This window comes from Etheostoma spectabile, chromosome 10 (genome assembly GCF_008692095.1).
Source record: "Etheostoma spectabile isolate EspeVRDwgs_2016 chromosome 10, UIUC_Espe_1.0, whole genome shotgun sequence".
Lineage (NCBI taxonomy): Eukaryota > Metazoa > Chordata > Actinopteri > Perciformes > Percidae > Etheostoma > Etheostoma spectabile.
This window is the reverse complement of record NC_045742.1, coordinates 12,161,145-12,169,740: the sequence shown is the minus strand read 5'-3', so window position 1 is coordinate 12,169,740 and position 8,596 is coordinate 12,161,145.

Below are 8,596 nucleotides of genomic sequence, written 5' to 3'. Positions count from 1 at the left end.
TAGAATGGCTTGAAACAAGGTAACCAATGCATTTTTTTCCACAAAAAAACGTTAGAGTCCATGGTAGAACTTCAGACATTACCACAAAGTAATGAAATACGTTTGGAAGGGCACCTTTGATCATTTTACATTTTCAGTTTATTTAGATTTGTATTATTCAACTTTAGGTGAACCATGGCTTTTTTATTTTTGTAGTAACATGTCATTCTGTGAGTCAAGGTTCGTTTCCAACCCCTGTACTCATCAGCAGCGGAAGTATGTAAAGTCAGACAGAAGAGACTGGGAGAGCGAGATTGATGATAATATGTTAATGACATATGATGAAGGTCATGGGCAGGATTCAGACCCAGGATGCAGTGCTGGCATGGTGCATCATGATGTACTGCTGCTTTTTAGAGGGGAAAAATGGCTATCTAGGTCACAGTCAACATTTAAAACAAGAAAAACAGACGGCCTTTATTATTTATTTTATTATCATTTATTTATTTGTATTTACTTCTAACACCTGTTTAATACTACTAGTTCACATTTGGACCACTAGATGCCGCATTACGCATTAGTGATATAGAATATTACTGCTGGCACGCATAGATGAAGAATATATCCTCCTGTCATGAAGTTAAAACCAGGGCTACGTTTAGCCCCGACAAAACATAGCAACACTGAAACAGGGCTGCGTTGAACACCCTGTTGTGTGCGCACGCGCTCTGCCTTTTTATTACCACGAGTTTACATACACATCTCTGCTGATTGGGTAACACCTGTGACTCAGTCAATAAACGAGTGACACCCATCAAAGAGAGAAAACATATCTCAAAACCTATTGCACACTATTTCACACCGTTCTGAGGAAACATGTTGTGATGTCAACAGGGAAACCGTGGCAACTAAGTCTGTATTGACGACGTTACATTTCCCTGATTGCTCAGGTGCTGCTGAAAATTCCTGCGGGATGTCCCTCATTTTAGCCGGATGTCTGTTGTGTTGTAATTTTAAACTCCGGTGGGTGTTGTAAGGACCATGGTTAACTGCTCCTCAGATCTCTGCAGGGTAAATCCAGACAGCTAGCTATCTATCCAATCAGAGTTTTCTGTTGTACAACTAAAACAACCTTTGAACGTACATGTGTTCCACCAAAGCAAGTTTTTCTCCCCTCCCAGAATGCTGTGTGGACTAGCAAGACCTTCCTTTGCAGTGCTGTGGAGGAAGGTCTGCCAAAGCAAGACTAGTCTACAACAAATGTATGATTTGTGAGAGGAAGAATAAATCTTAGTTAACACCAGCTCTAGTGGGCCTCTTCTGTTCTTATTCACAACACAGGGCAGGAAGGACTGACTACTTGCTGCCACCATGACCACCACGTTAGGGAGTGTGTTACGAAAAACACACCAGCCAGGGTTGTATTTTTCTAATCCCATCGCTGGGAAAACTGGATGTTTTTGGATTAAAATTAATGCCCAATGTCGTTAAAGTCCAATGCCATTATTCTCAAGAGTCTGTAGTTTACAGTCTAGGTTAGAGATAGTACAACAAAATTAGGGTATGATTAGTGATAGGCAATTAAATCACTTGGTTAAGGTTATAGTACGTTCGTGTTTATGGTCAATAGTTTTAGCTCTGTCATGGGACTCAAATTTAGGTCTCCCTCATGAAAGTCTGACACGCTGCACACCCATCCACCACCTGGGGGAACACTACTAAACGTAACACAGTCGTAAATCATGGGGTGTGGAAACCTCTAATAAGGATGTAATTTTTCTTTAGATTCTTTCTGTTATGTTTTTTTTCTCTGTGTTACTGCTGGGTACTAATGTCAACAACTAAAGTATTGTATAACCTTTGAGTTTGGTGTGATTTACAGATTCTAGACTCATTCCTTGGACTACAGCAAGCAATTTTAGATGGTCTATTAGGTATGGTCATTTCAGAATTTTGTGTACCTTATTGTAAAGTGTTACCCAACTTTATTAACCAATACAGCGCTTTTCTGAAATACTGCACTGCATAGCTGACAGTATCGTCACTGCATGCAACCCGTTCACTGGTTTTAGGACATGAAAAATACACATTGCCAGTTTAATTTTATCTTTACATAGCATGAGTGGAAGTGAAGGATTCAGTATTGAAACACAGGTGTTCATCCTATTCATAAAAAAAAATCTGTCTTTTTTTTAAGAATCATCTCAGATGGCACACAAAGCAAAAGCTGATAGAAAATGTTCTGTAGTGATTCCAGTTTATTAAAAACATATCACAACCTAAAATTTCCACTTCACACTCAATTTAAAGAAGTGGAAAAAAAGCGATGGCTCGGTCAATACCACCTGAGGTGGAACATTCCCGGTAAAATTGGTCAACCTGCAAGCCTTTAGTGCGGCAGGACACATTTGAGCACATATTAAGTCTGTCAGATCTGATAGTGGGACCTCGTCAGCTCTTTCCCATTGATATAAATCTTCACAATTACTGTGACATTTTGCTTGGGTAAATCAAGTGGCGGGTCTTTCAGGAATAGTGTTGTGTCAGCAGCAGAGTTGAGCATCCTGGGACCCTCATATCCCCGATAGCATTCAGCAGCAGGCTGGGGCTTTCACACCTACAGAATAGAATAAACAGTAATTTAGTTTGGAGTGCATACCAGATACTCACAGATTAGAGCAGAGGTTGATGGGAGCAGCCTCCGCAAACCAGGAAGAATCACAAAATAACCATTTACTCTATCCTTCATGCTTCAGGCCTGATAGCTTTGATAGGAATTTTTTTCTTTTGTATTTGTCACTTTTGCAAACAGACTGAGCACTGTGACCAACAGCGAGGCCCATTACAAATCCAACAGACCAAGTTGTGATTTTTTTTTTTATTCATATAAACACACCGTTTTCCATCAGACAATAGTTTTGCTCAAAATGACTTGTCGTACTTCTGGCAGACGCTGCCTCCACAAACTTGCAGAGTATATTCTGCTTTATTTTGCAGTGGCCATCTGGAAAAAAGCTGTTGCTTGTTTGCTTTTCTTAACTCTTAAGCCAGCCTCTAAAGCCTTGTCGAGCTTCTGTCACTCATGGAGAGAGCTGTGGTGGAAACCCACACATTTCCCACGTGCTCATCCCCATTCATTAACAGTCCATTCCCACATGAAGGGAGACTGTCACAGCTAGAGAAAAAGATGTGGAAAGAAATTTGTATGTGTACGGGAGACAGACAGACAAAAAAATAAAAAGCAGGACTGAGACTTTATTGTCTCTTTCCAGCTCTTTCGTTCTCTCCCTCTCACACACTGACAAAAACAACTCCTTAGTGGATTGAATCACACTTTTGAGTACAGATACGGATGCAGGTCAAATGTGACACAATCTTGTGTGATTTGATTATCCGCCTCCTGGCTCGACGCACCTCAGTCTTTCATTACAAGAGAAAGGGGAGGGGGGCACGAATGGGCTTATGATGAAGAGGCAGTCACGGATCCTTGACTTGCTCTGGACGAAAGATCTGAGAGCCTCCATCCGTCATCTTTCAGGCTGCTCCTCATGCTTCAGTGACGGCAGGAAGGAAGTGCACCTCTACAGAGGAAGTTTACACAGGGTTGTTTCCCAGGAGTCACTTGCTTCTTCAACAGACTGTAGCAAAGGCCTGACACATCATGCTGATATCCGGCTGCAAATTGCTAAGTGCAAAAATACTCAAAACATGTGTCTGTATGTATCGTCAGGTAAGGTTCATTTGCAGTGTTTGTGGTTAATTGCAAATTTGAGACACAATTCTTCTCCAGCGCATTTTGCTTTATTCACCAAATGTTTCAGCTATCAGCTAGATATGTTTTACCTTATATACAGTTCCTCAATCAGTCATTTGACTTATACATCACCACACACAATTGCTTTCCTTTTTGAGATACTTGAAAAACACAACAGACAGATAGAAATAAGACAAAACTTAATATTGCAAACAACTTTTCAGAATATTCTTTAAAAATACAATCTTAACCCATCAGTGGGTTTCTTTTTTAGTACAAAGCAGCAAATTCTTCACTCTCTCCACCTCAGTTTTCAAGACAAAATACACTCAGGTGACTTCCATCTTGTAATATACTGTATATTGATAACAGTAACTACTGTAATTAAAAGTATATCTGTGGTTGATGATGACAAAAACATCTTAACAAATTCTTCACTATTCTTATAAAAGGTCCTGTTCTTTAACAACTTTATGGTCAAACTTCTGTAAACCTTCACCTCTCTTTGACAAAGATACCTAATTTAGGGAAGAGATATTCAATGTGTTTTCATTTTTTAGGACTTTGAAGCTCTGCACCTCACTGTGAGTGCATTCTTACAGTTAGAAATAAGCAAATCTGGGGCGGCCTCTAGCTCACCCGGTAGGGCGTGTGCCCCATGCAGGCTGAGTCCTTCGTAGTGGCATGAGTGCGTCACCCCCCTTCTCTCTATCAGCAAAATCAGCAAATCTCAAACATGTATTTATCAATAAATCCAGATGTTCATCTCCGAGAAGTAACAACTAATTTAATACAAATTTGGTGATCAGAAAATGGTTTATACTGTCCAAAAGAGATTTTAAAGGAAAATGTTTTTTTTCTTCAGGGATAACTACGCATATCTCTACAGAGTTTCTTTGACATACTGAGGAAATAGATGAATAGGAAAGTGGATTACGTAGCTCCAAGTTTATACATTCATTTCCCAAATCTCACCTTGAGAGTAAAGCTACTTGCTGAGGGATTTTCTCAATTTCTTGCTTGATGGGACAGGTGTATTTACTTACATAATTGTATTCCTCATCCAATTTTTAATGCGATTAAATTTTAATACAATTCTGGATTTGAAGAGAGGCAGATCTGTGAAAATTATCTAGACAGCAATATTGTGAAATTGTTCTTCTTGCTTTGCAACTTTCTCAATCACCCATAAATGGAACAGAAGCAGTGAAAGAGAAAATATTCTGCGCCTTAGGATGCATTGCAAATGGTATTTCAACAAATAAAGCACTCTGAGCGGAAGATATAAATAGGTGCAGGTATTTTTCACTGTGATGATCTCAACTCATCTTGGCTGAGCTTTGTTTAGTCAGTAGAGGAGCTCTCTGGGGGAACATTGAGTGGTGTAGTCAAAGTGGAACTCTCCTCATGAGCTTGAGCTTCAAGTTCCCAATATCCCAGCATGCGCGCCACGGAGTCAGACAATAGAGCCAAACGCAAGTCATAGCCAAATCGTAATTACCTCTGCACCCTGCAGAAGCAGACCAATTGACTCCTCTAGATGAATGACAACAGGTAAAGGGCAGTGATTAGCCGGAGGCCTCGGAAGCTTTGTTTGGTGCGGAGGGAGAGAACATTCTCTATATAGGGCAGAAGATATGCTTCAGTTATTACGCTCTTATTATTCTGTGGACTTATTACGGGCACAATTCTGCTCAGTGCTGGAAACTTTGCTTGTCACGGTCGGCTGGTAGTGAACATACTGTCTACATCCGGAGACCAAATTGTTTGTCTTGTCTGTTACAGTTGTAACATCCTGACCAATTACCCAATGATTTATTATTGATTGAGAATACCTATAATTGATTCAAAAATAATAGTGAATTTGACACCATGATGTTTAATTTTCTGTTCTCATAGTTTGTCGAGTAGTCATTCACAAATTATGAGGGTTAGACAGCTATTGGTTCTCATTGATGTAAGAGAGAAGATAAGGATATTTTGTGCACATGGTGAAATAATAAACCACTAGTGACTGATGTTCTGCTGGCTTGTCTTCAGCAACGGCAATCAGTGCAGGTCAGGATGGCTTCAGGTAGAATAAAAGCTGTAAACATGTGGATTATTCTCACAGACAATGTTAAAGATAAGGTTCCATTTTTACACGTTTATTTACTCAAACTGACCTTTCAAATGTAGTGTCGTAAAATCAAACACTCATTTAGAACAAGTGAGAGACAGCAGCCTAATTACAACCACCCAGGTGATAAAAAATGACCAAAATGATTCACTCATGTACAAAAGATCTGTGCCCTTGTAATAAAATACTAGTTTTTGTTGTTGTTGTGAATGTTAATTTATGAGTAAATCAGTAGTTCATTGTTTGCACCTGAGCTGTTATCAGAAACAAAGGAGTAATCATTCTAAATAGTTATAAATTTGACCCTGTTTGCTTAATAGAGTTCTGCTTTACATGACAAACAAGTTTAACCATTCAAACTAAATTCCCTGTGTGAGAATATTTTCTTGTCACTAATTAGTAATTTATTTTATAAATATTCATCAATAGGGTTGTAATGATTTGTAAATTATGATTTATGCTAATTCAACCACATCCATTTGGTAAAAAACAAGTCACATATTTGCATTTTTATCTAATGGCTGTACAAATCTAGCTAAAACTAAGTAAAGAAGAAAGAAATTGTGATGAAAATCCTAAAATAAGAGAGTGAATTGCCCTTAAATCATGAGTTAAATCATAAAGCAAACAATTCAGACTCCTAAATCATCAACTTTAAAGGCCACTCACAGTCATTGGAAGTGCTCCAGTTTTGATCCATTTTAATTCTCACACGTTGTAAGGTGTGGCATTTGGTCGTGGTGATCTTTTGGATGCATAAAGCAACATGTCACAGCTGGCACAATGTGTGAAAGTGAATGCTGAGCTACTGAAGTGAACCAGGATTAAATGATCTGTGAAAACATCTTGCTGTGATATCACCATTACACCTGTTGGGCTGTGACAACAGGCACGCACAGCAGCTCTGTAACTGTGATCTTACATCTTGTATTCAGGCAAAGCTGTAATGACTGGACAATGGGATTTATCTGAGATCTGGCTTGATTATACAGACAATCTAGGGAATTTCAGCAATCTGGTACCAATCTGTTATCATTCGTTTTGAACAAAAGACTCCAACGTGAGATAATACAGCCAGAGAGTGTACACAAATGATCTTACAACATGCAATAATTGGATTATAACATGCAGCCATCACTAGCATCTTAATCCCCTGCAGAGGACACATCTGGATCTAGTGATGAACGTAAACAACTGTTTGCTTAATGATGCTCATAATCTCCTGGAATCCAAAGTTAAAATAGTACAAGGTGAACAGCACACAGAACATTAAACCCACCAGGGTTTAAGAAAGCAGAATAAGTAGAGGCTGTGCACACAGCCCCCGTGAAGGGGCTCCATGGGAAGAGGTAAGTGGTTCCCAAGCAACTATTGCTGATTCGCTGTGGGGAACTTAAAACTGGAGAAATACAAGAATTAACCCTTCGCCATGTCAAAAATGGCTCTCTGTCTTGTGTAGCAATATATATTAAAAAGCAAGTTACAGTATTTTAAAATTTGACTTGAAGCTATTAGGCCTATTTCATTCTTAAAATCTTAAAATTCCTTTGACATAGCCACCACAGGGGGCGCACTTCAAAATATTGCCTCTGTGGCCAGGTCTGAAAAACACTGCAGGAAAACTGCAGTTTTTTTGAGAAGTCATGAGAAGTCAGTAGAAATAAATTGGATGGATGTTTTTGTTGAAGTGGCAAGCCATTTAAATGGGTCTGCTTTTAACAAGTTAAAGTTGAATGTCAAATCAGGTCTCTGGAGATAGAGTGATGTAAGCAAGACAAGGCAGAACAGTAAACAACAGTGGCAGAGATGGATTAGCAACGTTGGCTCTGTTGATGAAGCGGTGTCTTCTGCTGCTGGAGAATCCAAGGTTAAACACACGACGGAAACAAACAACTAAACTTAGAGAACACCTCATTTGACCTTTCACTGGATCTAGCCACTACCTCCGCTGGTGTATGACACTACAGACATCCCAGTAGTCTTTGTTGTAAGGGCGTAACTTTAGGTTCAATGTTGAGGGGTTGAGATCTCCAACAATCTAGGGAGGTCCCGGACATCGAAAATATTGAAAAAACTGTCCAAAAAAAAAGACAAAAAAAGCAAAAAAAAGACAAAAACCCCAAAAGGTGACAAATGTCGGAATGTCGGAAGTTGTCCATTAAAATTGTCAAAAAAATGTCAACAAAAGTCAAACGGTGACAAAGAATTTGAAAAGGAGCAAAAACTTTAAAAAAAGCCCAGTTTAAATTATCCCCCCGTAAATTAGGCCTGTTCTTTGTTGTGTTGCAGATCAAACTAGGCATTATGCACAGTGTTCGGAGAAGTATTCAGATCCTTTACTTAAATAGTAACTTTAAGCTCCCATATTATGCTCCTTTTCAGGTTCATAATTGTTTTTTGAGATTGTACCAGAATAGGTTTACATGATTTTATTTTCAAAAAACACCATATTTTTCTTGTACTGCACACTGCTGCATTTCTTGTTTTCACCCTGTGTGTTTAGGTCTCTGTTTTAGCTACAGAAGGAAACATCTCACTTGTTTTAGCTACAGAGTGAGACATCACACTTTTATAATATCTTTGTTGGGGGTCGTACATGCGGAGTAGCTAGGTAAGATCCCTTCAGTTAGATAACAGTTTCTCCAACTTTGGTCAGTTAAAGGCAGGATTAGCTGGGAGACTTCTTCTAAACGAGGGGCACTCGTGGAATACCTGCAGAACAGGGACATGGAAGTAGTTCTTTT